The sequence below is a fragment of the Bombina bombina genome, chromosome 2 (genome assembly GCF_027579735.1).
Source record: "Bombina bombina isolate aBomBom1 chromosome 2, aBomBom1.pri, whole genome shotgun sequence".
Taxonomy (NCBI): Eukaryota; Metazoa; Chordata; class Amphibia; order Anura; family Bombinatoridae; genus Bombina; species Bombina bombina.
Genome location: NC_069500.1, coordinates 1282616913 through 1282634685, shown reverse-complemented (window position 1 = coordinate 1282634685; position 17773 = coordinate 1282616913). Strand labels below are relative to the sequence as shown.

At 39.0% G+C, this 17773-nt stretch overlaps 1 protein-coding gene and 1 pseudogene across 1 annotated transcript in view; one reads left to right on the top strand and one right to left on the bottom strand.

Moving 5' to 3' along the window:
* The window catches only part of KCNIP4 (potassium voltage-gated channel interacting protein 4), a 763323-nt gene that overhangs the window by 406065 nt on the left and 339485 nt on the right, over window positions 1-17773 (bottom strand). The gene's annotated exons all lie outside the window — the stretch shown is intronic.
* LOC128651041 (uncharacterized) lies at window positions 8475-8593 on the top strand (annotated as a pseudogene).

The following is a 17773-nucleotide window of genomic DNA, read 5'->3' as shown; positions in this document are numbered from 1 at the left end:
TCACTTAAAGGAACCTTCATTTGAGAAGAGCCGTCGGAAGAAGAGGATGCTCCGCGCCGGATGTCTTGAAGTTGGAGCCGCTCTGCGCCGGATGGATGAAGATAGAAGATGCCGTCTGGATGAAGACTTCTGCCGGCTTCACTGAGGACTTCTGCCGCTTTGTTGAGGATGGATGTCGGGTCTTCAAAAACTGTAAGTGGATCTTCGGGGGTTAGTGTGAGATTTTTTTAAGGGTTTATTGGGTAAGTTTTATTTTTAGCTTAGGGCTTGGGCGGAAAAAGAGCTAAATGCCCTTTTAAGGGCAATGCCCATACAAATGCCCTTTTCAGGGCAATGGGGAACTTAGGTTTCTTTAGATATGATTTTATTTGGGGGGTTTGGTTGTGTGGGTGGTGGGTTTTACTGTTGGGGGGTTGTTTGCATTTCTTTTTACAGGTAAAAGAGCTGATTTCTTTGGGGCAATGCCCCACAAAAGGCCCTTTTAAGGCCCTTTTTTATTGTAGGCTAGGGTTTTTTTTATTTTGTGGGGGCTTTTTTATTTTATAGGGCTATTAGATTAGGTGTAATTAGTTTAAATATTTGATGATTTGTTTTTTATTTTCTATAATTTAGTGTTTTTTTTGTAATTTAGTTAATTGTATTTAATTAATGTAATTCATTTAATTGTAGTGTAAGGTTAGGTGTTAGTTTAACTCAGGTTAGGCTTTATTTCACAGGTAAGTTTGTATTTATTTTAACTAGGTAGTTAGTAAATATTTAATAACTATTTACAAACTAGTCTACCTAGTTAAAATAAATACAAACTTAGCTGTGAAATAAAAATAAAACCTAAGATAGCTACAATGTAACTATTAGTTATATTGTAGCTAGCTTAGGGTTTATTTTACAGGTAAGTATTTAGTTTAAATAGGAATTATTTAGTTATTAATTTTAGTTTTATTTATATTTATTTTAATTACATTAAAGTTAGGGGTGTTAGGATTTGACTTAGGGTTAGGTTTAGGGATTAATAACTTTAGTATAGTGGCGGCGATTTTGGGGGCAGCAGATTAGGGGTTAATAACAGTAATGTAGGTTGCAGCAATGTTATGGACAGCAGATTGTGGGTTAATATTTAACTAGTGTTTGCTATGCGGGAGTACAGCGGTTTAGGGGTTTATATGTTTATTATAGTGGCGGCGATGTCCAGAGCGGCAGATTAGGGGTTAATAATTTTATTTTATTATTTGCGATGCGGGAGGGCCTCGGTTTATGGGTTAATAGGTAGTTTATAGGTGTTGGTGTACTTTTTAGCAGTTTAGTTATGAGTTTTATGTTACGGCTTTGTAGCATAAAACCCATAACTACTGACTTTCAGTTTACGGTATGGATCTTGACGGTATAGGGTGTACCGCTCACTTTTTGGCCTCCCAGGCAAACTCGTAATACCGGCGCAAAGGAAGTCCCATTGAAAAAAGTTGCGGTAGTTACGTTGCGTTACGGCCAAAAAAATGTGCGGTGCAGCTAAACCTGCAAGACTCGTAATACCAGCGGTAGTGAAAAATAGCCTTAACGCTGCTTTTTCACTCATTCCACAAAACTCGTAATCTAGCCGATTGGTAGCAATGATTTATTATTAGAATTACATAAATAATATAAAAAAGCATTTTCTGTAAATTCAATACTTAAAAATAATATGAATAATGTTGATATTGAATATTAGGTTTGATTTATATTTGCTGTGTTTTTGTTTTACATTAAGTATATTGACCCATAAAATATACAGTGATTTTTGAGTATCAAAACATACAAAAAATAAAAAAAATCCTATAACATGATGTTGATCCCTTCTAGTCAGCAAATGCTGTTACATCATGTATTTTAAAACTATTAATTGGCTTATTCCATAATGTCCATTTATCTGAAAGAAAAACTATTCTGATGAATAATCTAGAATGTATCAATATACTTGTATTTACAAGCAAAAACTATATACAGTATAATATGGTAACATATAGCATTGATAACTTCCAGTAAGTAATTCACCCATTGCTGTATGTTAATGGATTGTAAAAATAATTCTGTGAAATGTTCCCAAAGTTCACAAAATAAAACAACAATAAAAAAATGAATAAATAAATTCTTTGTTTTAAAATTCTACCTGTTTTGGAAATACCATGACTTCAATTACATACTGTAGTTGGCTATAATGAATTATCATCAGCCATTAAGCTTTATTTTTTATTTTTATCGATTAACGTCTCTTGGCAATTTATATAGCACATTCTTTTTTTTTTTTTTTTTTTTGATTAGCACTATTTCTGGCTTCCATTGAAATAATGAGATCTGCAAAATGATCATTTGCATCACATTTATACAAATAACAAAAAACAAAAAATGATAAAAACAATCATTTTACCACTGCTGAGAGTAGTGTAAAACTTATTTCCACAAAAGGAGATTGTAAGACACAAACATAAGGCAAAAGTTTGTGGAAAAAATGTTAGAAAATAATTTTAAAAACTTTGTGGTGTTTGCATTGATAGCTGTGTATAGTGTTCAAATAAAATAATAATTTTATGTGTTACAAGTGTTAAACAATTGGAGTGCCATTTATATATGGGCATAGTGGGCATACTTGGCATGTTTGAGCAATTATTATTATTTATTTATTTATTTTTTTTTAATAATTTTATTGAGGTATATATAAACATATACAGAACATACAAAATTGCCAAAACTTAAGAATTACAGACGTTGAGGTAAAGTGCACAATGATAAAATAGTGTACGATCTTAATTACATAGAAATTAAAAAATGAAGTAGGCAAAGGTAACTGTAACCTCATTTTTAAAATGATATAATCCTCCTCTGGAAATAATAGGCCACTTAGGAAAATAACAATATTCGATGGAGGTAAGATAATCTATAGCCGCTCTTGGGCTTGATAGAGCATAAACAGTAAATGTACATATCAACAACCAATTGTATAAGAGGTTTCCACAATAATGGATAAAATACATTTCTGGTTAAGTATGGAGTCCCTGATAAACACTAAACACCACCCAACTAGTTTAAGGAGTCGTGACACTCAGCAATTATATGTTCGTATTGTGTTGCATAACATAAACAGGGCCGCTATAAAATATTGGACAGGAGGTAGGATATATTTTAACCCAAAAACCCGTGTCAGTATATTGCTAAATGTTCAGTTATATCTTCCCAGCAGTTTCTGATTCAGAGCTTGCTATGTATCCCAATCTGGTAGGGGCAATTTCACAAACATATGTGCATAGGACACATAGTGTAAAAATAATGAAGTATCACCCTGTTTCGGCCACAGACAGAGCGAAACCAACACTTTATATGAAGGCACTAATGAGAAAACCCTTTGAGAAGATCATGATATCCATATAAGATGCCGTATGTACCAATACACACATTCAACAAGAAGTAATGATATTGTGTAGTGTCTAGGATTGCGTTTAACTAGGAAAATGTGTATCCTATATAGATGTGAACCCAGATAGTGAATATGTATTGGGATATATAGGGAAATGATCTAAATTAAGTTATAAGGCAATAGATGGACAGACAAACTGTTTTAAATTGGTGAGAAGCAGCAGAGATGTCCCACTCATATTATATGTATAGAAGAAAACTGATTATAGTACCAAAATTATATTATATTATTACTGTTGCCCTGTAAAATGGAGCATGGCTGATCTCCATTGAGTTCACAATAAGAAGAAAAACACTGAAGTACATAAGAAATAATTTTGCATAGCAACACACCAGCAAATAAACAAAAACTATCATTCTGACCCCATTTCTTACTTTTTTTTTCCTTTTCTCCCTCTCCCCCTTCTTTTTTGCTAAAGTTAAACTACTCGTTTGTACAGAGTAAACATAAAATCAGTAAGATAAGTCCTAGAGGTCCCCTAGAAATTCATCTTAACTCCCATAACAAGAAATGGACAAGTCAGCCAACTCCTAATCTATGATCTTAGGGATGACTCACAATGTATCTACGGCAGCAGTTATGCAGGTGAACCCTTTATCTAAACAAATCACCCTGTACAAAGGACATATTGGGAAACATAAGTTTAAGTAGTAGACGAAAAGGATATTACACCCTGAGAGATCTCAAATAGCGGAGATTATAGTTTTATATCCAGCCCTCTGACCCATATGCAGAGAGGAAGTTACATTGCGTGTCCATCCTGCTGTAGAATGTATGTAAGAAAACTTCTGTCAATCATTCAATACGCTTAGAGGAGCTGTTGCAACATAACATTCAGTTAATGAAAATATAAGCTATTAGCTAGTGCGTCCCATAAGCAAACAAAAGTCCAATATAAAGGCATCTTGGTTATGAACTACCGTTCTCTTATCCTTATTGCCAGGCGGCAGTTGAGGGAGGAAAAGTTGTTTAGCCTACTCCGGCTTTAGGGAACATCAACATAGGCAAACGTTGACTATCCGTTACCTGCCACATGACCCCACTATTTCTCCAATGCAGAGGGTGTAGTAAAAGCCGTTCCACAAAGCTTGTGTCAGGGACTACCCTATATGGACTGGTACGGCTCCGCAACTGTGTAAACTTAAAAAAGCCGCTGTAGGTGATCTCTGTAGGATTTTTGATCAGCAGGCACGTTCAGACGTACCGGACTTGGGGTTTCCGCACCAAGGTTAGATTGATAGCATCTAACCTTGGATTTATTTTACAGGTACATTTTTAATTATTTTAACTATTTTAGCTATTAAATAGTTCTTAACTATTTAATAGCTATTGTACCTGGTTAAAATAATTACAAAGTTACCTGTAAAATAAATATTAATCCTAAAATAGCTATAATATAAATATAATTTATATTGTAGCTATATTAGGGTTTATTTTACAGGTAAGTATTTATCTTTAAATAGGAATAATTTATTTAATAAGAGTTAATTAATTTTGTTAGATTAAAATTATATTTAATTTAGGGGGGTGTTAGTGTTAGGGTTAGACTTAGCTTTAGGGGTTAATACATTTATTAGAATAGCGGTGAGCTCCAGTCGGCAGATTAGGGGTTAATGTTTGAAGTTAGGTGTCGGCGATGTTAGGGAGGGCAGATTAGGGGTTAATACTATTTATTATAGGGTTAGTGAGGCGGATTAGGGGTTAATAACTTTATTATAGTAGCGCTCAGGTCCGGTCGGCAGATTAGGGGTTAATAAGTGTAGGCAGGTGGAGGCGACGTTGTGGGGGGCAGATTAGGGGTTAATAAATATAATATAGGGGTCGGCGGTGTTAGGGGCAGCAGATTAGGGGTACATAGGGATAATGTAAGTAGCGGCGGTGTACGGAGCGGCAGATTAGGGGTTAATAATAATATGCAGGGGTCAGCGATAGCAGGGGCGGCAGATTAGGGGTTAATAAGTGTAAGGCTAGGGGTGTTTAGACTCGGGGTACATGTTAGAGTGTTAGGTGCAGACGTAGGAAGTGTTTCCCCATAGCAAACAATGGGGCTGCGTTAGGAGCTGAACGCGGCTTTTTTGCAGGTGTTAGGTTTTTTTTCAGCTCAAACAGCCCCATTGTTTCCTATGGGGGAATCGTGCACGAGCACGTTTTTGAGGCTGGCCGCGGCCGTAAGCAACTCTGGTATCGAGAGTTGCAGTTGCGTTAAATATGCTCTACGCTCCTTTTTTGGAGCCTAACGCTGACATTCTGTGGACTCTCAATACCAGAGTTATTTTAAAGGTGCGGCCAGAAAAAAGCCAGCGTTAGCTACGCGGGTCGTTACCGACAAAACTCTAAATCTAGCCGTATTATAATAAAATTACATTAAACTATATTAAACTAATAATTAATCTATACTAACTTTTATACTAAAATTACATTAAACTACACATTAAATTAACTATATTATATATTTAAACAAAGTTAACAAAAAAAACAACTAAGTTACAAAAAATAACAAACACTAACGGCTAGATTACGAGTTTGGCGTTAGAGGCTGTGCGGTGCTAATGAGTAGTTTATTCTCACCGCTCACTTACAGACAGCCCTGGTATTACGGGTTTTTACAACCCAGACAAGAAGTGAGCGTTGAGCAAAATTTTGCTCCTTACCGCACTCCAATACCAGCGCTGCTTACGTTAGCGGTGAGCTGGTGTAACGTGCTCGTGCACAATTTCCCCATAGGAATCAACGGGGAGAGCCGGCTGAAAAAAAGTCTAACACCTGCAAAAAAGCAGCGTAAAACTCCTTACCGCAGCCCCATTGATTCCTATGGGGAAATACATTTTATGTCTACACCTAACACCCTAACATGAACCCTGAGTCTAAACACCCCTAATCTTACACTTATTAACCCCTAATCTGCTTCCCCTGACATCGCCACAACCTACATTATATTATTAACCCCTAATCTGCCGCTCCGGACACCGCCGACACCTACATTATACTTATGAACCCCTAATCTGCTGCCCCCAACATCGCCGACACCTACATTATATTTATTAACCCCTAATCTGCCGCCCCCTATGTTGCCGCCACCTAACTACATTTACTAACCCCTAATCTGCTGCCCCCAACCTCGCCGCCACTATAATAAACAAATTAAAACATTTTTAACAAAATAAAAAATCCCCCCAAAATAAAAAAAAGCCCTACCCTACACTAAATTACAAATAGCCCTTAAAAGGGCCTTTTGCGGGGCATTGCCCCAAAGTAATCAGCTCTCTTACCTGTAAAAAAAATTACAAATCCCCCCCTAACATTAAAACCCACCCACCACCCACACAACCAACCCTACTCTAAAACCCACCCAATACCCCCTTAAATAAACCTAACACTAACCCCTTGAAGATCACTTTACCGGGAGAAGTCTTCACCCAACCGGGCCGAAGTCCTCAACGAAGCCAGGAGAAGTGGTTCTCCAGACGGGCAGAAGTTTTCATCCAGACGGCATCTTCTATCTTCATCCATCCGGCGCGGAGCGGGTCCATCTTCAAGACATCTAACGCGGAGCATCCTCTTCAATCAACGGCTAACACAGAATGAAGGTACTTTTAAGTGAAGTCATCCAAGATGGCGTCCCTTCAATTCCAATTGGCTGATAGAATTCTATCAGCCAATCGGAATTAAGGTAGAAAAAATCCTATCGGCTGATGAAATCAGCCAATAGGATTGACGTTCAATCCTATTGGCTGATCCAATCAGCCAATAGGATTGAGCTCACATTCTATTTTTTTAAGGGGGTATTGGGTGGGTTTTAGAGTAGGGTTGGTTGTGTGGGTGGTGGGTTTTAATGCTGGGGGGATTTGTAATTTTTTTTTACAGGTAAGAGAGCTGATTACTTTGGGGCAATGCCCCGCAAAAGGCCCTTTTAAGGGCTATTTGTAATTTAGTGTAGGGTAGGGCTTTTTTTATTTTGGGAGGGCTTTTTTATTTTGTTAGGGGGATTAGATTAGGTGTAATTAGTTTAAAAATCTTGTAATTTGTTTTTTATTTTCTGTAATTTAGTGGGGGGGTTTTGTACTTTAGATAATTGTATTTAATTGTATTTAATTGTATTTAATTTAGGGAATTAATTTAATTAAAGTGTAGTGTTAGGTGTAATTGTAACTTAGGTTAGGTTTTATTTTACAGGTAACTGTATTTATTTTAGCTAGGTAGTTATTAAATAGTTAATAACTATTTAGTAACTATTCTACCTAGTTAAAATAAATACAAACTTGCCTGTAAAATAAAAATAAACCCTAAGCTAGATACAATGTAACTATTAGTTATTAGGTAAGAATTTAGTTTTAAATAGGAATAATTTAGTTAATTATAGTAATTTTATTTAGATTTATTTAAATTATATTTAAGTTAGGGGGTGTTAGACTTAGATTTAGGGGTTAATAACTTTAGTATAGTGGCGGCGACATTGGGGGCGGCAGATTATGGGTTAGTAAATGTAGATAGGTGTCGGAGATGTTAGGGATGGCATATTAGGGGTTAATAATATTTAACTAATGTTTGCGAGGCGGGAGTGCGGCGGTTTAGGGGTTAATATATTTATTATAGTGGTGGTAATGTCCGGTTTGGCAGATTAGGGGTTAAAAATTAAATTTTAGTGTTTGCGATGCGGGAGGGCCTCGGTTTAGGGGTTAATAGGTAGTTTATGGGTGTTGGGTTGTACCATAAAACTCTTAACTACTGGCTTGACAGGAGAGGGTGTACCGCTCACTTTTTGTCAGACTCGTAATACCAGCGCTATGCAAGTCCCATTGAAAAAATAGGATACGTAATTTACGTAAGTAGATTTGCGGTATTTCCAAGTCTGGCCAAAAAAGTGAGCAGTACACCTGTACCTGCAAGACTCGTAATACCAGCGGGCGTTAAAAAGCAGCGTTAGGACTGGCCAACGCTGCTTTTTAAGCCTAACTTTAAACATAAAAATATAATTATAATTTTAAAAACAAAATTTGTTCAAAGAGACTAATATTATAGAACATATAAAATAGCCTACCGCCACACTTCCCTGAATGTACCCAATCCTCTCTGATCTTGGAAGCTAAGCAGGGTCAGGCCTCGTCAATATATGGATGGGAGACTGCCTGGGAATATTAGGTGCGGTAGGCCATCTTAGTATCTGAATTTATTATTATTATTTTAACTCAAAATATAGTATAATATATATGTATGCTTTTAAATGTTAAATTAGCGATTTCATGGTTTGAATATTTATGTATTATTATGATCCACTTTTTATAGTCTTTTAGGAATATGAAAATGTATTATTATATATATTTATGTGCTTGAATTTGCAAAAATTGGCAATAACATACAATCAAATCATTGGGTATTTAAGGAGGTTACAACCCACCAATGATAGATCAACCTCTTGAGAAAGTTCCCACGCTAGGGAACGAAACAGCTGTTGAGTAGGATCTTTAATCACCCAAGGGTGAAAACAGCAGACACTGCACAGCTGAAGATTTCCTCCTTCAGAGCTTTATGCAGGATCTCACTGTGGAGCAACACAGCACCAAGCTAAAAGGAAGCCTGTATAAAACGGTTTCATCCTGCAATTTAAGATCAGCTGGAAGCGGTAACCTGGTGAAAGTTTTCAGACAATTTTGTCTGATATGCATTTCTGTTTTTAACTTCTGGTACGCCTTATACCTTCTGTTTTTAAAATATCTTTTATCTGTTTAATAAACCTTTTCACTTGAGTCCTGTTGCGCTTTGTCTTTTCTATATTTTTCAGCGCTTTTTTAAGCCTAACGCATAACTCGCAATCCAGCCGTAAATTAAACAAAAAAATAAACACTTGGTTACAAAAAATAAAAAAGAAATTATCAAAGATTTAAACTAATTACACCTAATCTAAGGGCCCCATGAAAATAAAAAAGCCCCCCCCCAAATAAAAAAAAACCTAACCTACAATAAACTACAAATAGCCCCTAAAAGGGCATTATTTACCTGTAAATAAAAAAAACTCCCCCAACAGTAAAACCCACCACCAACACAACCAACCCCCCAAATAAAAGCCTAACTAAAAAAATCTAAGCTCCCCATTGCCCTGAAAAGGGCATTTGGATGGGCATTGCCCTTAAAAGGGCAGTTAGCTCTATGGCAGCCCAAACCCTAATCTAAAACCCACCCAATACACGCTTAAAAAATCCTAACACTAACCCCTGAAGATTCACTTACAGTTTTGAAGATCCGACATCCATCCTCCAAGAAGCCGGCAGAAGTCTTCATCCAAGCGGCCAAAGTCCTTATCGAAGCCCGCAGAAGTTTTCACCCAGACTGCATCTTCTATCTTCATCCATCCATCCGGCACGGAGTGGCTCCATCTTTCAGACATCGGACATGGAGCATCCTCTTCTTACGACGTCTTCTTCGGAATGAAGGCTCCTTTAAATGACGTCATCCAAGATGGTGTCCCTTAGATTCATCCGACGCGGAGCATCCTCTTCAATCAACGGCTAACACAGAATAAAGGTACTGTTAAGTGACGTTACCCAAGATGGCGTCCCTTCAATTCCGATTGGCTGATAGAAATCTATCAGCCAATCGGAATTAAGGTTGAAAAAATCCTATTGGCTGTTGCAATCAGCCAATAGCATTGAGCTTTCATCCTATTGGCTGATACAATCAGCCAATAGGATTGAGTTTGCATTCTATTGGCTGATTGGATCAGCCAATAGGATGAAAGCTCAATCCTATTGGCTGATTGCAAAAGCCAATAGGATTTTTTCAACCTTAATTCCGATTGTCTGATAGAATTCTATCAGCAAATCAGAATCTAAGGGAAGCCATCTTGGATGACGTCATTTAAAGGAAGCCTCATTCAGGAAGAAGACGTCGTAAGAAGAGGATGCTCCGCGTCAGATATCTGGAAGATGGAGCCTCTCCGCGCAGGATGGATGAAGATAGAAGATGCTGTCTGGGTGAAGACTTCTGCGGGCTTCAATGAGAACTTCGGCCGCTTGGATGAAGACTTTTGCCGGCTTCTTGGAGGATGGATGCCAGATCTTCAAAACTGTAAGTTGATCTTCAGGGGTTAGTGCTAGGATTTTTTAAGGGTGTAATGGGTGGGTTTTAGTTTTAGATTATGGTTTGGGCTGCAATAGAGCTACATTCCCTTTAAAGGGTAATGCCCATCCAAATGCCCTTTTCAGTGCAATGGAGTGCTTAGGTTTTTTTTAGTTAGTTTTTTATTTGGGGGATTGGTTGTGTGGGCGGTGGGTTTTACTGTTGGGGGTGTATTTGTATTTTTTATTTCCAGGTAAAAGAGCTGATTTCTTTGGGGCAATGCTCCGCAAAAGTCCCTTTTAAGGGATATTTGTAGATTATTGTAGGTTAGGGTTTTTTTATTTTGTGGGGGCTTTTTTATTTTCATAGGGCCCTTAGATTAGGTGTAATTAGTTTAAATCTTTGATCATTTCTTTTTTCTTTTTTGTAACTTAGTGTTTATTTTTTTGTGTAACTTACGGCTAGATTACGAGTTTTTGTCAGTAAGGTTTGCTGGGCTAACACTCCTTTTTTTCTTACCGCTCCCTTTAAACAACGCTGATATTACGAGTTTTCTGCAAGCCGGCGTTAGCCTCAGAAAAGTGAGCGTTGAGCAAAATTTAGCTCCACATCTCACCTCGATACCAGCGTTGCTTACGGTAGCGGTAAGCTGGCAAAACGTGCTCGTGCACAATTTCCGCATAGGAAACAATGGGGCTGAGCTGGCTGAAAAAAAACTAACACCTGCAAAAAAGCAGCGTTCAGCTCCTAACACAGCCCCATTGATTCCTATGGGAAAATAAAAAATATATCTACACCTAACACCCTAACATGAACCCCGAGTCTAAACGCCCCTAATATTACACTTATTAACCCCTAATCTGTGGCCACCGACATCGCCACCCCCTGCATTATATTATTAACCACTAATCTGCCACTCCGGACACCGCCGCCACCTACATTATACTTATAAGCCCCTAATCTGCTGCCCCCAACATCGCCGATACCTACATTATATTTATTAACCCCTAATCTGCCCCCCCCAATGTCGCTGCAACTACATTTATTAACCCATAATCTGCCACCGCCAATGTCGCCGCCACTATAATAAAGTTATTAACCCCTAAACCTAAGTCTAACCCTAACACCCCCCTAACTTAAATAAAATTTAAATTAAACGAAATTAATTTAACATAATTAAATAAATTAATCCTATTTAAAACTTACCGATAAAATAAACCCTAAGCTAGCCACAATATAACTAATAGTTACAGGTGTCGGCGATGTTGGGGCATCAGATTTAGGATTCATAGGTATAATGTAGGTGGCGGCGATGTCCGGTCGGCAGATTAGGGGTTAAAAAAAAATATTTTAGTGTTTGCGATGTGGGGGGGCCTCGGTTTAGGGGTTAATAGGTAGTTTATGGGTGTTAGTGTACTTTGTAGCACTTTAGTTAAGAGCTTTATGTTCCGGCGTTAGCCCATAAAACTCTTAACCACTGACTTTTAAATGCGGTAGGAGTCTGGACAGGAGAGGGTCTACCGCTCACTTCTTCCAAGACTCGTAATACCGGCGTTAGGCAAATCCCATTAAAAAGATACGATATACAATTGACGTAAGGGGATTTGCGGTAGCCTCGAGTCGCGGAAGAAAAGTGAGCGGTACACCTGTACCTACCAGACTCGTAATACCAGCGGGCGTTAAAAAGCAGCGTAAGGACCTCTCAACGCTGCTTTTTAAGGCTAATGCCAAACTCGTAATCTAGGCGTTAGTGTTTGTTATTTTTTGTAACTTTGTTGTTTTTTTTGGCAACTTAGTAATTATTTAGTGTAGATTTAAATTATTTGAGTAGGGTTAGGTGTTTAAATATATAATATAGTTAATTTAATTTGTAGTTTAATGCAATTTTAGTATAATAGTTAGGGCAGATTAGTTTTTAGTTTAATATAGTTTAATGTAATTTTATTATAATAGTTAGGTTAGATTAATTAGTAATTTAATATAGTTTAATGTAATTTTATTATAATAGTTAGGGTAGGTTAATTAATAGTTTATTTTAAATATAAAGGTAAGTTTATTATAAGATAGGGATGAGTTAATATTTAATATAAAGTTAGCGGGTTGTTAGGTTTAGGGGTTAATAGTTTAATTTAGTTTATGGCGATGTGGGGAGCTGGCGGTTTAGGGGTTAATAACTTTGTTTAGTTTCGGTAGGCTCCGGGAGCGGTGGGATAGGGGTTAATAACTTTATTTAGGTGGTGGCGGCGGTGTAGGGGGCGGCAGATTAGGGGTTAATTACATAATGTAGGTGGCGGTGGTGTAGGGGGCGGCAGATTAGGCTTTAATAACATAATGTAGGAGGCGGTGGGCTCCGGGAGCGGAGGAATAGGGGTTAATAACTTTATGAGAGTGGCGGTGGGCTCCGGGAGCAGCGGTTTAGGGGTTAATAAGTTTATTTAGTTGCGGCGGGGTCCGGGAGTGGCGGGATAGGGGTTAAACAGTTTAGTATAATGGCGGTGCTTAATGACAGTATACAAATAAAGCTGTGAAAAAGCCGAATGGCAGCGAGATTGATGACTGCTAGTTAACAACAGTCCGCTGCTCATCGCCCCGTACTTGGTGCGCGGCTTTTTGACAGCTTTTTTCTTAAATATGGAGAATGTATTCAGGTCCACGGCAGCGATGTTAGACGAGCGTATTGGTGCCGGAGAATGCAGCACAGTTGACGGGTTGATAAATAGGCCCCATAACGTCACTATAAATTAGTGCAACTGACTGGAGACCTGAAGTAAAGTCTTAGGGCTTAAATAAAATGATAATATCACATGTAAAAGATTTTAAAATAAAGTGTTACAATCAAATATATATTGCTGGATCCTACCCCATAAAGGGGATTGCTGTGTTTAAAATAGTACTCTGAAGCAAAGGGGGTAAGCAAGTGGGTATACTTGCATAGATCAGCTAATTGTCTTTCTCTACTCTATCTCTCTCTCTCTCTCTCTCTCTCTCTCTCTCTCCTCTCTCTCATTTTAACCTGATGTGGTATATGACAAGGTGTTAGACTGGTATGTGCTCAAAGTTTTAGCTATATATACAGGGCTTGACTGGTTCTGGACTAGTAAGAAATTGCAGTGAACTAGTAAAAATTGTGACTTTTTTCTATCTTTAACATTGAATGGAGTAGTAACTTTTTCCATTTGGGCTAGTAGATTTTAACCCCTGATAAGTAAACTATATTGATATTCTTCCACCCCTACATATATATATATATATATATATATACACACATATATATGGAGATGAGTAGAATGTGCCCACTCAGTGTAAATGAGTGGAGACAAGCGTTACTCCTATGAATGCGCTAGTCAGTGGTCTGAAAATCTAGACAGCTATTTGGTACAAATATTTAGCAATAGACAAAGTCTATGAAATATAAGAAAATAAGATACAGAGGGTAAACAGCGCTTATAGATAATCCTAAATATAGTATGTTATTGAGTCACAGCGGTGAAGACAAGCAATATGCGTATGTATATATACAGTCTTTGATTGAAGAACAGAGTGGTGAAATCCAAGTGTGGTGGAAGTGTATTAGATACCCTTACCAAAAGTTACCCCAATCGTATGAGGTAAGTTTGCCGCATTGGAGGGTGTATCTGGTAGTTGATGAATCCTGGATGGTATGATCTGTATTATTCAGCTGCCTCTCGGAGTAGAAGGAGGTGTAGGTCCCTGGTGCTTTGCCTACCCTCGCTCACACTGTCCCACGCCCAGAAGTACAAGAAAAGGGGACCCGCAGTGACCGACAAGGTCTTCTTTGATATAAAAATTGGAGAGAGAGATGCCGGCAGAATTGTTATTGGACTATTCGGAAAAGTTTTTCCAAAGACTGTTAAAAACTTTATAGTTCTGGCAACTGGAGAAGGTACACATCCGGACAAGAAAAATTCATACCAAGACAGTTAAGCAAAGCTCCAAGAGGCAACAAGCACAGGAAGTTTCCTAAAGAGACAAGTACAGAGGGACCTACACCTCCTTCTACTCCAAGAGGCAGCTGAATAATACAGATCATACCATCCAGGATTCACCAACTACCAGATACACCCTCCAATGCGCCAAACTTACCTCATACGATTGGGGTAACTTTTGGTAAGGGTATCTAATACACTTCCACCACACTTGGATTTCACCACTCTGTTCTTCAATCAAAGACTATATATATATATATATACATACGCATATTGCTTGTCTTCACCGCTGTGACTCAATTACATACTATATTTAGGATTATCTATAAGCACTGTTTACCCTCTGTATCATATATATATATATATATATATATATATATATATGTGTGTGGCTGTTTTAGGATCCCAGGTATTGGAAAGGACCTTGATGTGGTACCTGGGCTTGTCCCATTTGGCCAGATGCGGTAACTAACCTTTCAATTTTTGCTTTTAAATCTTAGCTGTGAGCTTGCTAGTGAGTGCAGGGGTTTCTCTGTGTGTTGTATTAATTTGTTTTGTAATTTTCCCTATGGTTCTTGGACCCAGACCTGTCTGGGGTTAACTGCCTGTGACTCTGGTGACAGCACAGCTTCCTGTGAGTGCCACTGAGCACCCAGGGCTGAGCATGTTGCAGGGTCATGGGATGTGTACCTGGTCCGGTCTAGGAGTGCAGTCCTCTTCCGTGTTTTATATATATATATATATATATATATATATATATATATATATATATATATATATATATATACTGTATATATATATATATATGCATACATACACACACACACACACACATATACAATGCCCCAAATCTGGAATCCCAAGATCCAAACATTTGGGCTAGTAGCTTTTAACCCCTGATTAGTAAACTATATTGATATTCTTCCACCCCTATATATATATACATATATATATATATATATATATATATATATATATATATATATATACTGTATATATATACACACACACACACACAGATACAAAGCCCCAAATCTGGAATTCCAAGATCCAAACATTCTGAAATCCAAAGTTTTGATTAATATTTTTTACAAAAATAAAATGATTAAAAACTACTATTGTCCCTGTCTGTGTCTTATCTGCCTGTGTCTTTGCCTGTGTTCTTGGTTTTGTTTTTGTGTTCTAAAATGCAAATAATAGTCTATATGTATTTAAAAAAACAAATATTACCTTTCTGATTACAGTACTTTATTATCTTTCATACATACAAAAGTATTAAAACTTATTTAAAACTACTTTTATGTTGCATGTTGAAGTTGTATTATGCCATAAGATATTGTTGTCAACACTTGGTCCCATCCCATCTCCAAACTGTCCCATTTAACAGATCCAAAATCCAAACTATTCCGAAATCCAAAAATCCAAACCTTTTCCAGTCCAAAGCAGTTTTGATACAGGGTTTTCTACCTATATATATGCATATGTAAATGATGTCCAGCCGCCAAACCATCAACAAGGCCAGCGGGTTCACCCTGGCCCTCAAGGACTCCAAACACCACTGCAGACGATTGGAAAGAACCCGGAGATCCAGCAAGACCCTTCTGGAAAAAGCTGCATTTAAGAAAGCAATCACCACCCACCATCACCTCATAAAAACCGCCAAAAAAACAGCCATCCAAGACAGAATCAACTCTAATGCACACAACAGCAAGGAGTTGTTCTCAGTCATCAAGGAATTCTCTAAACCCAACAGCGACACCACCGACATCCCATCCTCCCAGGACCTCTGTGATACCCTCGCTGCACACTTCCACCGCAAGATCCTCAACATCTATGACAGTTTCATGCCTCATAACTCAACCTCCACCACCCACCCCCCTACACCCCAACCAAATTCACCCCCCCACACCCCACACAGACTATATGGACCCCCTCACCACAGAGGAAACCCTCAGAATCATGAAATCCATCCACTCTGGCGCACCCTTGGACCCATGCCCCCATCACATATTCAACAAAGCAAGCAACACCATCACCCCTGAACTCCGCTGCACCATCAACTGCTCCATCAAAACCGGTACCTTCCCGGATGTCTGGAAGCATGCAGAACTGAAACCCCTGCTGAAGAAACCCTCGGCAGACCCCACGGACCCGAATAACTACCGCCCCATCTCTCTACTCCCTTTCGCGGCCAAAGTCATAGAGAAGTCCATCAACTTGCAGCTTGTTGACCAAATTGAGACCAACCACACCCTGGACCACTCCCAATCCAGTTTCAGAAGCAAACACAGCATGCTCGACCGAGGAGAAACCACTGCTTTCATCCTCCTATACCTCTCAGCAGCATTTGACACTGTCGACCACAACACCCTCCGCACCCGCCTACATGACGCTGGCATTCACAGCAAAGCCCTGGAATGGATCACCTCCTTCATCACGGGCAGGACCCAGAAAGTCAAACTCCCATCCTTCTCCTCCAAACCCACACCAGTCAACTGCTGTGCACCACAAGGCTCTACGCTGAGCCCCACCCTCTTTAATATCTACATGGCCCCTCTCGGTGCCATCATTCGACGCCACAGCATCAACATCGTCTCCTACACCGATGACACCCAGTTAATCATTTCACTCACCCGAGATCCCACCACTGCCAAAAAGAACGTCCACAAAGGCCTGACAGCAGTCGCCGCCTGGATGAATGACAACCGGCTCAAACTGAACACAGATAAAACCAAAGTCCTCCTCCTCTGACCCAATAAATCCGCATGGGATGACTCCTGGTGGCCCACAGCTCTCGGTCACCCTCCAACCCCAACCGACCACGCACAAAATCTAGGCTTCATCCAGGACTCTTCTTCACTCTCCATGAACCGACAAATCAATGCCATCACCTCAACATGCTTACACATTCTACACCTGCTACGAAAAATCTTCAAGTGGATCCCTACCGAAACTAAGAAAACAGTCACCCATGCCCTCGTCAGCAGCCGGTTGGAATACGGCAACGCTCTCTACGCCAGCTCCACCATTAAACTCCAAAAGAGTCTCCAACGTATCCAGAACGCCTCAGCCAGACTCATCCTCGACATCCCTTGCCAATGCCACATCACCGAACACCTAAGGAACCTTCAGTGGCTCCCCATCAACAAGAGAATCACCTTCAAGCTCCTTACCCACGCGTTCAAGGCCCTACACAACATCAGACCCGAATACATCAACCACCACATACATTTCTACACCCCCGCAAGACAACTCCGATCAGCCGATCAAGTACTCGCAGTAACCCCCCGCATCATCAAATCCACAGCGGGCAGAAGATCCTTCTCTCACA